Source organism: Coturnix japonica, chromosome 1 (genome assembly GCF_054131305.1).
Source record: "Coturnix japonica strain WE chromosome 1, WE-NBRP24, whole genome shotgun sequence".
Classification (NCBI taxonomy): Eukaryota; Metazoa; Chordata; class Aves; order Galliformes; family Phasianidae; genus Coturnix; species Coturnix japonica.
Genome location: NC_140663.1, coordinates 172,916,538 through 172,933,804, shown reverse-complemented (window position 1 = coordinate 172,933,804; position 17,267 = coordinate 172,916,538). Strand labels below are relative to the sequence as shown.

The 17,267-nt window shown below is 37.9% G+C and overlaps 1 protein-coding gene across 35 annotated transcripts in view; it reads left to right on the top strand.

Annotated features, from left to right (window-relative positions):
- Positions 1-17,267, top strand: part of DLG2 (discs large MAGUK scaffold protein 2) — a 959,079-nt gene that overhangs the window by 251,385 nt on the left and 690,427 nt on the right. The window lies entirely within an intron of this gene.

The window sequence follows — 17,267 nt, the reverse complement described above, 5'->3', positions numbered from 1 at the left end:
TAAGAGGAGACGAGACAACAATTTGGCAGGAATGTACATGTAAAACCAGCTGCAGAAAATGTCTACCTTGTCTTGCTGAGTACTTTGAAATTGCTGGCTGAACAAGCATATTATTACAGGTGGTTGTGGTGGCTTTGTTTTATCGTTGTCTGTATTGCTGAGGCATAGAAGCATGTTTTAATTTTGCAGCATAGTGACCTTCTGTTTTTAACTGCTTGCTGCTCAGGTTCTGGGCTTGTATATCTGATAAACATGTTTTGCTACTGTCCAGGTAGGCCAGAGACAAGAAGCCAAAGGCTGTTTGTGCAAAGCTACATAGCTTTATATAGGATAAGAATTCCTATACTGTGGTCCCCATGCATCCCCCAGGTGATGCTGCTTGCATGCTTTCTTGTTGATTACTTGTCTGGGGATCGGGGTCTCGTTGCTGTGCCTGGTTTTGCCTTTGTGTCCTGATTTGTTTCTAACTGAAAACAAAATGCATACAAACAAATTATAAGCGATGTTCTAAGAAATAAACAATAGATTATTACTGCAAAGTGTTACAGAAAAATGCCAGCTGGCAGCACTGGTCTCACAGTAACTATTAACCAGCATTTGTCACTCATGTCAGCATTTGCTTGTTCTGTTAATTAGTGTCAGAACTTCAATATAAGTCGCTGGATATATTACCTTCTTTGCAAGTAGGACAATATTAGCAGACAGGATCATTGGTGTTGAATTGAGCTCTAAGCCAAGCTGTGGGCCAGCTGTGGGAATCCAGTTGCATAATTTAGATGAATTACAGTCCTCAGTCAACATATTGGGGAGGTACTTTCAGCTTTCTGGCTTTTTCAAGTTCAAATGAGTGTGTCAAATGATGGATAAACTGCTTTGCCTGGAGAAATACTTCTTAAGGATATTTTGCTTTTAAACTGTTCTTAGCTTGCCCCTGAATTAAAGTGAGTTTTCTGTATTTGCACTTGATTTGATAATAATGAACTTCATATTTATTTAATAGTTCAAAATAATTGTATTGTTATTTTAATTAAAAAGATACTTTGTATTAGAAGCTAGCATTCTAAGAATCTGATTCTATGGATGTGGTCAAAGTCTGTGCTGCTGGTTGCTGTACTGAATTCCTAAGCTTTCATATTTCATTACTTTTTCATTAACTTCTGCAGTTCACTTTTTGTGTGTCTCACAAGGAGTAGGGGGAAAAATATTTTCTTTGAATATTTCAGACAGCAAGCTGAGAAAAATTAGTTAAAACTTATAATGAAGCTCTGTCTTAAAATACAGCCATTGTCCTTATGCTTTCGCTATGTTTTAGGCAGGTTGGTAAATCATATCCACGGTATAAGCCTGGTGTTCTTTGCAGCAAATTGTCAATAAAGAAATATTTTGAGACCTATCACTCTTTGTTGCTCCTTCTGTCCCCCAACCTGCAGTACTGTGCTGAAGGTGTTCTGCTAAAGTCAGTCCGTTGTTGAGCAATGATTTGTCAGTCTAAATACGAATAGGTACAGGAAAAAATTCAACATAAGTATTTTCACTTTAAGTTCCATAAGATACTTTTATCAGTGAGCACCACCACGACTGTGAGTAGTCTCATGGGTTTCACTTCTGAAATGTTTTTGCTTCCATTCATGAACACCGAAGAAAGTGAAAGGTTTGTGCTAGCTCAAGTCTGATGATTGTTGGAATAAGATAGCTTTAATTTGTTGGAACTCTCACTGTTAAATGTCTCTGGAATAACTGTTTGAGATACAGTATAAACATACTGGCTGTTATTTATGTGATGTTGTTCTAAGGACATTGTCCTCAGTTGTTCAAATTTCATCTAACCCATCTGTTTCCTGTGTATACATTGGTCATCTGCTTTCCAGGCTATGCAGTGGGGTATAATAGCATAGAAAAGCCTTTTGCATCCCTGGAGGAATTGCCCAAGTATGGCAGTGCCACTCACATCTTCAGTAATTCCTATACTCATTTTCTGACAAGAAAAATTGCTTATTAAATAGAAGTTTATTGAAAGGTACTTCCCATGCCCAGTCATTCTAAAGTGCATTGCAGAACTCTGTTGCTTTTAACTTAGTTGGCATTAACATAAGCCACAGCTTTATGGGTGGCCAAAATAAATGAAATACATTATAAAACATCTGTTTCTAGTTTTATTTTTTTCCCCCTTTTAAACGGGTGGAAAAATCTCAGTGGTTCTCAAATATTTTAGTCTTTAAGTCATAAGATAGAATTAAACTTTAAGTACAGGCTGTAACAGGAAATAGATTTGCTTGCCCTGGAAAGTGAAAAAGAAAAAGCAATTGGGTCTGTTTCTGATGGCAGCTGCACTTTATGGCTTTAGAGAAAGCAGATTTTTCAAGTTCAAGGTAGGACTCTTGCTTCTTGATTGCCCATATGAACTTGGTTGGCGTATGCAGACTTGTAAAAAGATCTCTTTTCCATGCATTCTTCTGTGTTTGCAGTTAACTGAAGAACAGTACAGACCATGAACTTGTACCTTCTTATGTGAAGAACTGTTTTTGTTTTTTTTTTTCTTTCTGAGTAGAAGCAAAGACAGTGGTTTAAAAAGAGGAAGATGTCTGAGAAGTTGTGGGCAAAATGTCTTTGTCAGAATTTCTGTAGACCTACACTTTAACAATTATATTCAGCTTAAAATAAAGAAGAAAAAAAAAAAAAAAGAGAATCTAACTACTGCTTACCATTGTCCGTTTACTAGATGCAACACTATTGAGTTACTGTCTTTTTAACTGATCTCTTTCTTGCTCTCATATATGCACAGTGTTGTATCTCAGTGGAAGATAGCACAAATGAGCACAGAAGTCAGTGGATTAAAATCTAAAAGCAGTGCCTCCAAGATCAGAAGTGCTCTTGTGTAAATGTGCAGAGTGCCTAAAAATGTGCTGTCCCTCTCTGCAGTTGCTGTATTTTCAGTGTGACTATGGCAGGGGGCTGCCCAGTCCCAGTTGTCTGTAGCTGTGCTTGTGTCCATGGTGTATTGGAAAACGCTTTCTGTATTTACATGAAGTGATTTTTACATGTTGCCATTAAAAACTTTCTGTTCTTGGCTTAGATAAGCGTTTCAAATTCCCCCAGTATTAGCAGTATTTCTTGTAAAAATATGGGAAACATTGCAAATATTTACGTTGTCAAAGCCTGAGACAAACTCAAAAAACCTTTATGGAGTAGGGTCTTGTTTTTCTTAAAAGTTTGCAGGAGATTTTCCTTTCCCCTCCCCTGGTGAACTGTATGTGTAGTTCTCACATTTTATTGTGGACCTGGGCTGCTATTTCTGGATGACAGACTGAGCGTCTTAGGGGAGGCACAGCTGCTTCTTCTGTGAGTCTGGGAAGCAGAGCTGATGTCTTTCACTGGTACAGTAGTGTAGGACTCAAAGCAAGCACTGGTTTTTCTCACTTAGAAGCACCTCATTCTTAGCAGCAGCCAGCAGAGAACTTTGAGGCCATGAGAACATAAAGATTGGAGATTTTGTTATGGATTCAGATCCTTACCCTTTCTGAGATCCTACCCTTTCAAAGGTTTCTCAGGAGGTGCAGATTTAGTTCAGTGGGAGTTTAAGGCACCTCACAGAACTGAGCTCCTTCCTGAACACTGGGTTGACCAAGTAAGTTTCTTTCTTTGTTCTGGCTGCGAACTTTGGGACACAGTGATAATGACTGTATTTCAAATACACTCCCTTTTGATCTCCTGTGCTTCAGCTAGAAGATTATGCTAGCCTGGGTCAAATAGTAACCATGATATAATTGATGACTGAAATTTTGACCCCAAAATTGTCCCTTTTTGAGGATCTCAGGTGATGCTGAGAACCTTTTGAGGAACAGAGCACAGCTTAAGTCCATGGAGGATGCTGGAAGCTGACATCCTTTGACCAGTTTAGATTTCTCTGTTCTCTTGTCCCACCCAGATTTCAAAAACATAAATTATTATCTTAACTGAGGAGTTTCCAGTTGCAGTGTTAGCTTGTGGATTAAGTAATAAAGGCAGAAGAATTGCAGTAATAAATAGCAGAGTGTTTCACTGCCAAAAGCTGTAAAACATCACAAAAGCTAACTGAGCTACCAACTTTTGTCCACATTTCTACACGTAGCTGTAACTCTTCCCCTCTCCCGATACACTTTAATGATTTAGCTACATAACTAAGTTGTGTAGATCACATACCTCACCACCTGCAACAAGAATTGCTTTGGTCTTCCAAAGGAAATGTGATTCTAAATGTTTCAGACTTGAGCCTGTATTGCCACAGAATGTTCTTCTGGAGTATTATATTTGCAAATGGAGGATAAATTCTGGCATTTATAAAGAAATCAAAGGGATTTGGACTCACAGCTCTCTCAGATTTTCAGACATAGTGCCTGTTCTCTTATGCATATTTGTCTCCTTCAAGTCTTCCACCAAACACCATCCCCAAACATGTCTCTATTAAGCAACGACCAGTTCACAGAAGTCACACAAATGTCTTCAATACAAGATTTTAAATGGAGTAAACAAGAAAAACTGTTTTATCACTTTCCCAATTTTAATTAAGAATAGACTCTTAAACCATTCTACTCAGAAGTTTTTGAATTATTCCTTTTTGTACTTATGATAAAGTCTGACATGGTCTGGCCCAGTGTTCTCATAGCTGTTGTAACTATAAATCAGGTGGCAGGTCAAAGTGCAGTTCCTCTAGTACTGGACACCAAGATGAAATTTAGGTTTTTCCTAGAAAGCAAACAAATTTGGTTTGGAATTTCTACCCCATTTGGCTTGGAGTTATGGCAAAGGATAATATCATGAATGTTGTGAATATCTGGCTCAATTTCTGTTATATATATATATTTTATCTGATAAGAAAATATTTGCCTGGACTATAAAATAAGCAACACTGTGAACTTCATAAGGAATTTCTTCAACTATTGTGGAATCTGACCTTGAGAGCTAAAAACTTTGCACTGCTGTAACTATTTTGTTAAATAATGGCAGAATGCTAGGGAAGAGCTAATTCATTGCAGAAGAGGTTTACTTATCTCTTGGACATACTTCTACAAAGAGAATTCTCTCTCAAAAAACAAAACAGTAATAGCACCACAGCATATTTTTCTTTTGATGGTTTGCTGTACCTGTTTATATATATATATATATTTATAAATTATAAATATTTTAATATTTATATATATTAAAATATACTGTTGCTACCCACTCTTAAAGGCAGAAAGATAAAGTTCTAATTTATAGCCTAGTTTTTGCAATCACACCTGAGTAGCTAATTGGAGTTTTGGTAAATAGAAAATCTGAATTAAGTCTCATATAATTCAAATAGATATAATTCAAATAGTAGTTCTTTCTGAATAAGAAATACATCATTTGAATCCTTAAGATTGATTTCCCACTTCTGAAATCAGCCTTGCCCAGATTTGCAAGCATTTATAATACCAAAGTACGTACTTTAACACTGCTCATATTCAAGTGTTGATTTATGACACATGGACATAACAAGTAATGAATGAAAGCAGTAATTAGAATAAATGAAAAACAGGACAGCAGTTCTGGTTTTCTAGATAGAATGAAACTTTACGTAGCCTTTAACCCAGAATAATATTCTCTTAAAGGTCATTATAAACGAGTGAATTGGTACAGAGATGCTAAGGTGCTGAACACAGGATAGGAAGTTAATTCCACTGCTAAGGCCAAACTCATTATGAACATGAAGCAAATATGAATGTTATGCTACCGGGATATTGGGTACTTACATAAGGTTAGAAGGGTTAGCCACAAAAAATATTGTCTGGAATATACAGAAGCTGTTCTTCATTCAGAAATTTCTGGATACTGCTACTACCAACAAAAATATTTTGTATCTCCTATTCTAATGTGGGCTCATTAGAGCTTATCTGATGTGCTACTCTCATCAGAGATAAATAACTGGCCTTTCTGTTGGGGGAGAACAGAAAGACCTAGGACTGTAAATATATTTAAATTTGTTGGGGTTTTAAGATATACAAGTAACTATAATATCATGTCTATATCTGGCAATTTTATGTTTATATGAAAGTGATGAAAAATGAAATGCTCTGCTCTTAAATCTCCAATGATAGTATTGCTCTGGTTACTAAAGATGCCATTGCCTGTTTGTTTTTTATGAGTTTGTGGAGAAATTAGATCAATAATCTTGACAACAATGCTGCATACAAAATGTTGGGCTCAGGCAAAAGTAAGGTTTTATTTCTCTTGGGAAATTCTGTGAGTCCCATCACCTTGATGGGAAAAAATGCAAAAGACCATTAAGCAATGATGGATGGAGCTGATAATAACCAGCAGCAATTAGAGGCTGCTCAACAGTGTGTCATGGTTATCTCCTAACTACACACACTTCCAACTTAATCTTTCTTCTGTCCCATTTGCTCATGCTAAATTAGATAAAGATATTCCAGGTTCTGTGGTTGAATGCAGTTTTGCATTTTACAGTCTTCAAGATGTATCCTCCGTTATTGCTACTGACTGTGGGTGTATATTGGAAATGTTGAGATGTTTTGTTCATATCTGGCCTTGGAATGAGGGGAAAGTGTGAAATGGTTCTACCTGTTTAAGAGGGGGAAACCTTCACTGTCCTCCTTCCATGTAGCCTTACAGACAAGGAGAGAGAAGGAGATTTTCTGATTCTTTTAGAAGCAGAGAAGCCAAAGTAAAAGAGAAGAACTGGTGTTTTTTTAGTTGAGGATGCACACTGGAGAAATGAACTCTGGAGCACATTCAGGCAGTCTGCATTCCACCTGTGTCCTTAAACCAAAATAATGACTAATACAGAAACTCCATAGCAATAATAATAAAAAATTATTAAAAGCATTGCCATCACTGTTTTCTCAGAGGTAGCTGATATTTCCCTTTCTGTCTCCAGAGAGAGCTGCACATGAAATAGTATAAATTCTCTTGATAGCTGCACAGCTTCCAGAGTTCTTCAGAAAAGAGAAGTAAAACAGAATCCAAATCCCAGAAAAACAAACCAAAGAAGCCTGAGCATAAGCATTTTTTTATTCTCACTTTCACTGAAGATGTGAAACTCTCAAATTTAAAATTGAAATCTCTGAAGAGAAGTAATTGGAAAGGCTCACCTTCTTCTGATAGCACAGAGGATCATTAAAACCTTAGGAAAGGAGAATTAACTGTAGAAGTGAAACTCAGGAAAGCATTTTTATCCAAGTTGCAGGACAGATGAAGAAAATACTTACTTCACACATATACTTCACACATATCTGCTGAAATTTTGGACAAGATTCTCAGCCTGCTCCAGATCTGCTTTCAAAACTTCATTTTTTATCTGCAAACAAGAATAATTGGCCAAGTTTTCAAGTTAGACAGATCAACCATAATTTGTAAATATGTTTAAATTTTGATGTGGGAGCAACTTTCACAACTGTTACACTTGTGTTATTCCAGGGGTTAATTACCCTGTTGCAGATCTATGCCTTATTTCTAGTCTGGATTAATCTAGTCTCAGCTTCCAGTTTTTGAGACACTTCCAGGTTTTTGGGGTTTTTTTTGCTACATTTTAATCCACTAGACTGAGGTTTCCACTGCAAAGGCTTATTCCTCCCATGAACTCCTCTAGACTGCTGTGAAAGCATCACCTAATCATCTCTTTGATTAAATAAATAAACAGTGCTCCTGGCATCTTTCACTACAAAGCACAATTGCCAGTGCTCTCATTCCTCCCCTGACTTGTCTTTGAGCTCTCTCCAGTTTCATGGCAGGCTTTGCAGTCTGTGCGTGCCACAGCTGGACACAGCCTCAGAGCAGTTGCAGCCCTGTGCAAAGGTAATGAATATCTTGGCTCTCTATAAAGGTGTCTGTGGGTATGTCCAGGGTTACATTGGCTCCTTCAACCCCATTGCTGCACCGGGGATTCCTGTTCTGCCCATTATCTACCAGGGCTGCCATCTGCTTAACAGCACACTGTGCCTCTCTGGGAAGTTTCTGTGAGGAGGGGTTGCTTTCTCTATTCCAAAAGTTAGGACTTTATTACTGTCTGTGTTAAAAAATACACTGATCTGTACTGGTGATCTTCTTTGCACCATTTACCACACTATATATTTTTTTCCTGTCATTTCTAAATTTGATCAGTAATTCTTCCAGACTGATCAACATTTAAGAAGGCATACGACCAGAATCGATCTCTGAGGAGCCCAAAAAACACAGCTGATCAAGTGCCCTGTCTGTAATTACACTCTGAACTCTTTTGTTAGACAGATTTTAATCCACTTAATGTATGCCATTTTGATTTTGCTTTTAATAAAATGTCATGCAGCACCATGTCAAATGATTTACAGAAGTCTAAGTATATTATACTAGCATTGTTACCATTGCCAGCCTAATTTGTAATCCCATCTAAAAAAGATAACGTTAGTTTGACAGGAACTGTTTTCCATTAACCTGGCATTACATGTATGTCTTTCTTTCAGATCATTCTTAATATACATTTTATCAGCAATTTCATGCTAAGTGTTTTTGAAAACGCAGCCATAAATAGGATAATAGAAATTGGAAGGAATGAATCTATTTAACTCCAGTCTTTGAGTATCTGTTTAGAAATTTCTCTCTGACTGAACCTTAAGCAAAAGTCAGGAACACTTTTGAAATGCTGATCTTTGTGCAAAATACAGATCTCCCAGATAAATGATGAGTAACAGAACTTGTGTGGAAGAACTATTTTCTTTTATTGGATCACATTCAGTTGTTGAAAGACAGAGGAAGCCCACTAAAGTGTAACCCTTTGTCTTCACTTATAATCTTGGATTATCATGGCTATGATCACGGTAAGCAATTCAGTAACTAGACATTATATAAAGCATCGTGTTATTACATAGATACTTATGAAAATGAAAATATGAAAACTTTGAAAGATGATTTCATTTATTCTGGAAGATCACTGAAGAAATGAACCTACATTCTTGTTAAGAATAGGTCAGAATGCTCACCAGTGCTTTCATATCCTTATCTCCATTCTTTTCATGGAATCACAAAGTGGTTGACAGTGGAAGAAACCCATGTCCATGTGGTCCAACCCCTGCTCCACAGCAGAGTGATCATGTCCAACTGACTTTTGGATATCTCTAAGGAGGAGATTCCGCAGCCTCTCCAGTCAATCTTTAATAGTGCTCTGTCACCCACAAGGTACTAAAATGCTCTCTGAAATTCAGACTGAACCTTCTATGTTTCAGTGATCCTCCTTTGCCTCTTTTCCTGTTACTGGGCACTACTGAAAAGATCCTGGCTGTGTCCCTGGCAATTTCCTCTCAGATATTTGTATACATTTATCAAATGCTCTCCGCCTTTCTCCTCTGTAGGCTAAAAAGTCTCTCAACCTTTCCTCAGAGTACACATACTTCAATCCCTTCATCATCTTTGTGGACTTTCCTTAGACTCTCTACAGCATATCTGTGTTTCTTTTACACTGGGGGCCAAGAACTGGATGCAGTACTCCAGATGTGGCCTCACAAGTACTGTGCAGAGAGGAAGGATTACCTCTTTGTCCTGCTGGCAATATTTTGCCTGACACAGCCAAGAATATCATTTGCCTTCTTAGCAGTAAGGGCACTTTCCTGGCTTGTGTTCATCTTCCACAAGGACCCCCATGTCTTTTGTCTGCAGAGCTTATTCCAACTGGTGCCCTCAGAATGTTCAGCTGCCTAATGTTATTTGTCCCCATGGGCATGCCTTTGCACTTTTCTTTGAGCTTCATCATAGAATCACAGAATAGTTTGGGTTGGACCTTAAAGCCCATCCAGTTCCACTCCCCCTGCCATGGGCAGGGTTGCCTCTCACTAGATAAGGCTGCGCGGGCCCTCATTCTGATTTTGAGATGTTATCAATTTCCTTAGAAAACTTGATTTTGCAGCAGTAAATCACATGGTAGATGAAGGCCACATGCTTGATTCCAACTACACTTGTAATGGAAGAGTGAGGAAAAGTAATTTTACCTCTAAAGCAAGAGAGCGCTCTAAAGAACTCAGGTGGCATTCAGCTCACCTAAATTTAGACATGACTGATATAAACATCTGTATCTAGTGATTTCAGGCTCCCTTTAGTGTCAGCAGAGAGGAATTGTCTCTTCTGAGGCATGATTCATATGACCTAGTTTAAATATCTACATGGAGATGAGATTAATTTTGTCCTGAAAGTGCCAGTTTCTCTCCATTTACAAGAGAGAGCTTAGGTGACTAGCTGAGATGTAGGTCTCTCTGCTACAGACATGTCCATCTGGTCAAATTAATCCCATCCTTCAAAGCAGCAAGGATGGGATTGTTAATGCAGGTCAAGGCGCTTTTTATTTCCTCTCCTTTTACATGAAACAGAAGAATGACATTAAAATGTGAGAGGAGGAGCAAACTTGCGAAGGGTCAGCCAAGATGCCCTGGAGATGAAGCAAAACCAAGACCTAGTGGGACAATGAGATCATCTGATTTGTTTTTCGTTGTTTTTGTCTCAGTTCTTGCTTCTAAATTACTTGATTAATATTCAAAAAGTAAGCAGTGAGTAATTGAACTGAGCTGTTTGCAACATGTTTCCCTCTTGCCCAGCTGGTATACCAGACCATTATTTCAAAGATGCTCAATTGTTGTAGTTTATTTTAGTTGCTTTAAAATTATCTGAGATCAGATTAAGGAGAACACACTTAGGACTGTCTCCTTTCTGAGGGCAGTGTGGCTTTTGCAGTGCAAAGTCATGAGAAAAAAATAACAAGAAAGAAAAAGGAGCACATACATTGACTTGCATGTCAGCTGAAAAAATTCAGGGCTCACCTTCCTACAAGCTTGGTCTCTCTGAATGTACATAACTAGAGCTTAGCCTAAATTAGACCCACAGGTATGCAGATGAACAATAAACATGGCTAGAAGTACAAGAAGAAAGACTGAACATGGGCCTACAAAAGTAGGTCTGAACCCAGAAGTCTTGAAGTGCTTCCATTGTTTCATCAGAAAAGGCTGATAGACGTAATGAATACATTATTGCACCTTAAAGAGTGGGAGGGGCGGAGGGAGTGAGTGACTCCACCATCTATGCATTTTCACCAGCAATGAACAAGAAGCTGCATTCTGAGCATGTGAAGTTCTGCACGAGTGGAAACCTGAGCAGATGGAAGTCAAAAGGTATCAAACGACATGTTTGGTGTGGTAGCACAGTTCAGACAAGACTGGCAATGTACTCCACGGTCTTCAAACTGTTATGAGACCTGGTGTTATCGTGTTGCAAGAGGGAGATTGTCTTCTTCTCTGGCCTTTGAAAGCTTTTTCAGCTTAGTCAGTGCCATGATCTAGTGGTCACAGTTGATAGTTTGTCAGAGTTCCAGTGAGTCCAGACGAATCACCCATTTCCTACCCCCAAAAAATACTGCACATCACTTCGCCTGTTGAGGGTTACAACTTGAACTTTTTCTTCAGTTTGTAATTCACATGTCACCACTCCATGGACTGCTGGTTTGACTCTAGCTCATACTAGTGACACCACAGTCTTGTCACCTGAGATTGTGATTCACCTTCAGCCTGATACTGTTTCAATAGGTCCTGAAAAACTTCCATACAGTGTTCTTTCTATTCGTGTGCAAACTTTTGTGAGACCCACCTGGTGAAAGTTTTGAGATATTCTAATGTTGCCACCATCATTTCCAGCTCACTGAAGCAGATATTCAGCTCCGCACACAGTTGTCTGGTCATAATTTATTGATTTACATGGATGAGCTGATTGAGATGCTCTTTATTTTCACAGTATGACAGCTATGCATGGCTGTCTGGAACGTGGCTTGTCATTAATATTGTGAAATGCACCACCCACTTGTGCTCACATCCACTGGTTGGTCTCCATAAATGTTCAGGAAATGCTATTCCACATTTAGGGATTCAGTGCCACATCTTGGATTCATACATACCTCCTTGTCAGATGTCAGACTTTGTCAGACTGCTCCCCTACTGCCATCTATCTCACAGCAACAAAATATAATGTAATATTGATGGGAAGGATCAACATCTACTGGTGCACCACCAAAATGATGTTGTGGGCCAACATAATAAAATAGGAAGCATTACATTTGGAACATAATTAACATTATCCATCTAACTGAAACATTTTGACTCTGAGATTACCCCAATCTAGATTTAAATGCTGACATATCATCTAAACAGACCAAATTTTACAAAAGCTTGGTTATTTAAGTGTGTATTTCTGTCACTCTGTTTCATACTGAAAATGCAACAGCTCTCAACCCATAAAGAGTTCAGAGTTAAGTGAGTTAAGTGTAAGCTACAGCTTGTTGCTATGTAATTGTTTTAGTGGTATTAAGCTAAGAAAGAATGTTTGTTGTCTTCTGTTTTTATGGGAATTCATGCACTTAATACAGAAATAATGTTTAAAGATTTCTTGACAGGATGATAAATCATGAATGCATGCATTGCTCCTAGTCAGGATATTTTTGCACAAAGCATGATGAAACAAAGACACATAAATGTTTTTAGTGTGCTCTGTAGCTGGTGGCAAACATCAGTACTAACATAAAAAGAAAAAGAAAAAAAAAAAAAAGAAAAAAGAAAAAAAAAAGAAGCAGAAAAAAGAAAGTGTTTTCCCAATAGTCAGCCAGAAGAAAAAAGGTGGGGGCATCCCCAGATGAGCAATCTCTTCTGTGTGTGCTCCATGGAAGCAAAGGTAAAGCTGTATCAACCAGGGTGTGTAGGTGGAATGCATCAAAAGGAAAAGCTGACTGCAGCCTGGTGTGTGAAGGGCTGCAGAATCAACGCCCTCAGCGTTACACAGATTAAGGCAGTATGCAACCCATAGCCAATTCTGTATAGGGAGGAAAAGAGAAAATAACTTTAATTTATTATTTTTTTTTTTTCCAAATGATTATTTACGCAGTCAGCTTAACCCTCAAAGCACAAAGAGCCTTGGCACTGATCTTACAGTTGACTGCATAGTGCACCCCCTCAGCCCCTCCTCAGGACCCAAGAGGCAGTACTTCTTACCTCTCATTGCCAACTGTAAACAGCAGTGAGTCACTTCTGGGTTTCCCTGGTTTATTCTCATCTTACTCATTTTATTTTGCCAAAATTGCATCTGCCATGACTGTCTCTTCTTCGCACACGCACAATCTCTCCACAACTGACATTTGATGCTAGTTCCTGGCTTTGCATCAAACTTATCTATGGAGCAATACTTTTCAACTCTGTCTCTGATTCCTCCAGTGATATTTTTTTTTTCCATTGAAATACTGCCTGTTTCTCTTGCAGTGTATATCTTACTGTGAATACCTTGGGATGCAGCTCAAAACACTGCTACCTCTACTGCCTCAAATCTTCCAGATCTTCCTCCAAGGTTTTATTTTTATTTTTCCTTCCCATGGCTCTCAGAAGTTGACTGCTGCACCTCTGAGATTTTACCCTTATGTAGTGAGTTTAAAGCAATGCTATATCAAAGTAATGCTCTATTTGTGCTATATCTATGCATTTTGTGTTGAAGAAAATGGCAGCAGGAAGGCAAGGTAGTTACAGGGTCTAATTGTGAACCTGCGCCCATTGTAGTGTGGTTTTCTATCACTCTGGTGGTGATCTCACTGTAGATTTCACACCACCCTTCTTTTCTACCATGACCATGGGACCACTGTTTTTCTCCTCCTCATAGTTTCAGTGAGCTGTGGCACTGTCTTAGCCTTGCCTTTCCCTCACCATACTAGTAGAACATATCACTTCCATTCTGACATAAGCCTTTAGTAATAACATGCCTCACCAGCTGGAAAACTGTTTTTCATTTAAGTTTCCTGTGTTCAGCAGTTTCCCCCCTCAAATAACTGAGCTCATTTGCTGATCACTTCTTCCTGTCCATCAGGAAAGATTATGTTTTGTTTAATTCCTCCTTTCATGGAGAAAATCACTTTGTTCTCCTCCCTTTCTTTACCAGGAAATACCAATTCCTGTTTAAATTAAAAATAAATAAGCAGGAGATTTCCCTTTTCTTTTGTAATTACTTGTTAGATCTGAAATCTTATCAGCCTAAAGCAAGAACAAACCTACTGTACTTATCTGAAAATTCATCAGGTTTCTTTTTTATATATATATACATACATATATATACCTTCATACATACAGGTCACTAGTGAGGAAAGGCTTCCAGGATTAGAGCTTTAAAGTTTCAGGCTTTACTGGTTAGTAAATGGTGAAGTAAGAGACTACAGTGCTAGCAGTAGGAAGAACATAGGAAGAACATGTTTTTTCTTCCTGTCTTGAATTTTTCCTACACTTTTCACCAAAGGGACATTCAGTGGTGCTGAAAGGCAGCACTCCTAAAACTGGTGAAAGGAGATGTTATTGGAATAAATAGTGCATCACTGGAACTCAGCAACAAAATAGTTGAGATCTGGGAAAGACTTAAAAGAAGAGAAGTGACATATGAATTCAAAATACGGACTCCATGCTCCAATGTACAAACTATGTAAGTTATACAGCTTTTGTTCAGGTTTCTTGCTTCTCTTCTGAAGCAGCTGGTACTCTTCTCTGCCAGACACAAGCCAATGAATAAGATGATTTATGACAGTTTTGAGTCTTCTGTTAATGCAGTAATTAGGAAAAAGAAAGAAAAAAGAAAGAAAGAAAAAAAAATTTAAGATCAGTGCTGAAATTTAATCCCTCAACAATAGCCTTTGGAAATTAAGGTTTGGTCAGAACGAGAAAAATGCATCCAGCCTCCATTTCTCTGAGGGAATTTCTAACCTCTAGTATATTTGGCTTCAGTTTATCTTTCTCTTCCTTCTGTTTAAGATTCTGGCTGAGGGCTTCTGAGATCTACTTAGGTGACATAAGCACAACTGTTTGAAAATGCAGTCCCCACCATGTAAGAAAAGTATTATATCAGTGGTAATACACTGGAACATGAATGCAACCTAAATGCTTGAGTACATGGATGCCCTGTCCTTGGAGACATTCAAGGTCAGGCTAGACCAGGCTCTAAGCAACCTGATCTAACTGTAGATGTTCTTGTTCTTTGCAGGAAAGGTGGGCTAGATGACTTTTAAGGGTCCCTTCTAACTCAAATGATCCTATAATTCTATGACTTCAGAGTACAGCTAAGCCGATACTGTATTGAACATTGGCTTGATGCCTCTGAAAAACTAATTGCAAGTGCAGTAAAATAAATATAACTCAAGAAAAATGTGTTTCTAGGTGGAAAAGCGTTGGAATTTGCCTTAGGAAAAACTGTTCTTTCTGTGACTATCATAATAACAGTTACCATCTGAGTGATGTTGTGTGGAAATCACTTTATGTTTCATTGCTGTCACTGACAGGTTTTGTTTAGGCCTTTATGTAATTCTTGTTTTCTTAGAGACTTTCACTTGGAGTTTTGTTGTGAGATAGATATGGCCTGAAGGTACTTTGCCTATGACTTTACCATACACATACACCCCTAATTTTGTACTGAGAGTTATTCTGAAAATTTAAATATAAGGACTACATGGGGATTTACACGGTAAACTTTCTCTCAACACATAACTTTTTCTTGATGACACTTCAAGCTTTTGTGCTTCTCACACTACATAAGATAACTGTATTGAAAGAGACTCTGGCTCAGTAGTCGAACTTCCCTGAGTAATCAGTTTTCCTGATTTCTCTAAGACTTGGGCTGTTCTCCCTGTCAAGCACACATCTGAAATAGGAAAGGTAAAGGATACCTGTCAGAGTCTTTTGGTGATTGCATAGAACTCATCACTAGAAGCCCATGGTCATGGCATCCCTGGTGATTTTGTTCATACTTGTTCACTGGTTTTGTAACTTTGAAAAAACATTTATTCCTTTTGATCCTTTTGCATTACTATTGGTTTTTGTTTGTTTGTTCGTTTTTGTTTTTGTTTTATTTTTTAAATTTACTCTCTCCAGTACTGTACAGTATAGTCCCTGCGGTTTATCCACTGTTTTGAATATCACACCACATCTTAGAACTTGGAGCACAAATATTCAATATGTGCAGATGACATTAAAATACACACACACAAACAAAAACAAATTAAAAAAAAAACAACAACAAAAAACCCAAAAAAAAGCTAAGAAAGAGGAAGGACAAAAAAAGGCCGAAACCTGCTCTCCTTGTAGAGCAGTAGAGGCAAGAAAGAGGCAAGAAAGCCTCCCTCAAAATGTTTATTTTAAAAATGGATGTAAATGTTCGCGGTAAAACAGAAAACTGAAAAGATTCAAAAGTTCTTAAAATTCCTGCATGTAGCATTGATTAGGCTCACTCTTGCAAACACTGAACTGAGAGTCACAGTAACTTTTTACATGGGTCAAATCATTTGCTTCTTTCTCATGAAAATGTTAGAATTACTTGGACTTATTTTCCTACATCCAGAAAATGTCTTTCCAAAAAAGAGATATAAGATGGTATGGATCATAGAATCAGAATGGCTTAGGTTGGAAGCAACCTTAAGGATTATCCATTTCCAAACCCCCCTTTCCCTTTCTTTTTTCCCTTTCTTAAAAACGGGAGTGATGTGTCCCTTTTTCCAGTCATCTTCACCTGACATCCATGACTTTTAGAAAATGATGGAGAGTGACTTGGCAACTACATCAGCCAGTTCCTTCAGGACCCTTTTAAAATCCTTACAGTCTTCAAATAAATTTGAAATCTGTTTGTGAGTCTTACATTATCTACCTTGGACCTTGTTCTGCCAGGAAGGTCTGTATCCTAACATAGCCTGGCAATTATTTCTTTTCTTTTTTTTTTTTTTTTTCTGTTTTGGTCTAATCCCAGGACACCTTATATCACCTTTTATCAGTGAAAACACCTTTCACACGATAGCTAACCAGAAAAAAATATGCCATGTAAAAATAAAGCCCAAATGGTGAATAGAGGGAACAGCTGTGAGTCTTTTCAGTTGGAGAGTTTTATTTGGATGATAAATGCCTGTGGATGGTTGAGATGGGACATAAAAATGCGTTATCATACTGCAAGACATGATGCTATTACAAAATGTTCATTATTTGTCTGGAAGAAGAAGAAAACTTGGAAGGAGTCAAAGCATTAAAATGTCAAAAATGAACTATACAGATTCTGTCTGAAAAATGTTGATAGTAATTGTCTGTGGAAAGAAATTAAATCTCTCTCTACTAACCTATTTAGTAGATAGGCTCCAGTAGCAACATGGTTGGAGACCTCTAGCAGTGAGAAGTTAGATTTTACTCAATGGAAAAAAAATGCCAGTTGTTTCTGAAGTCTGAATCTTGGGTCATTATGGTTTTATG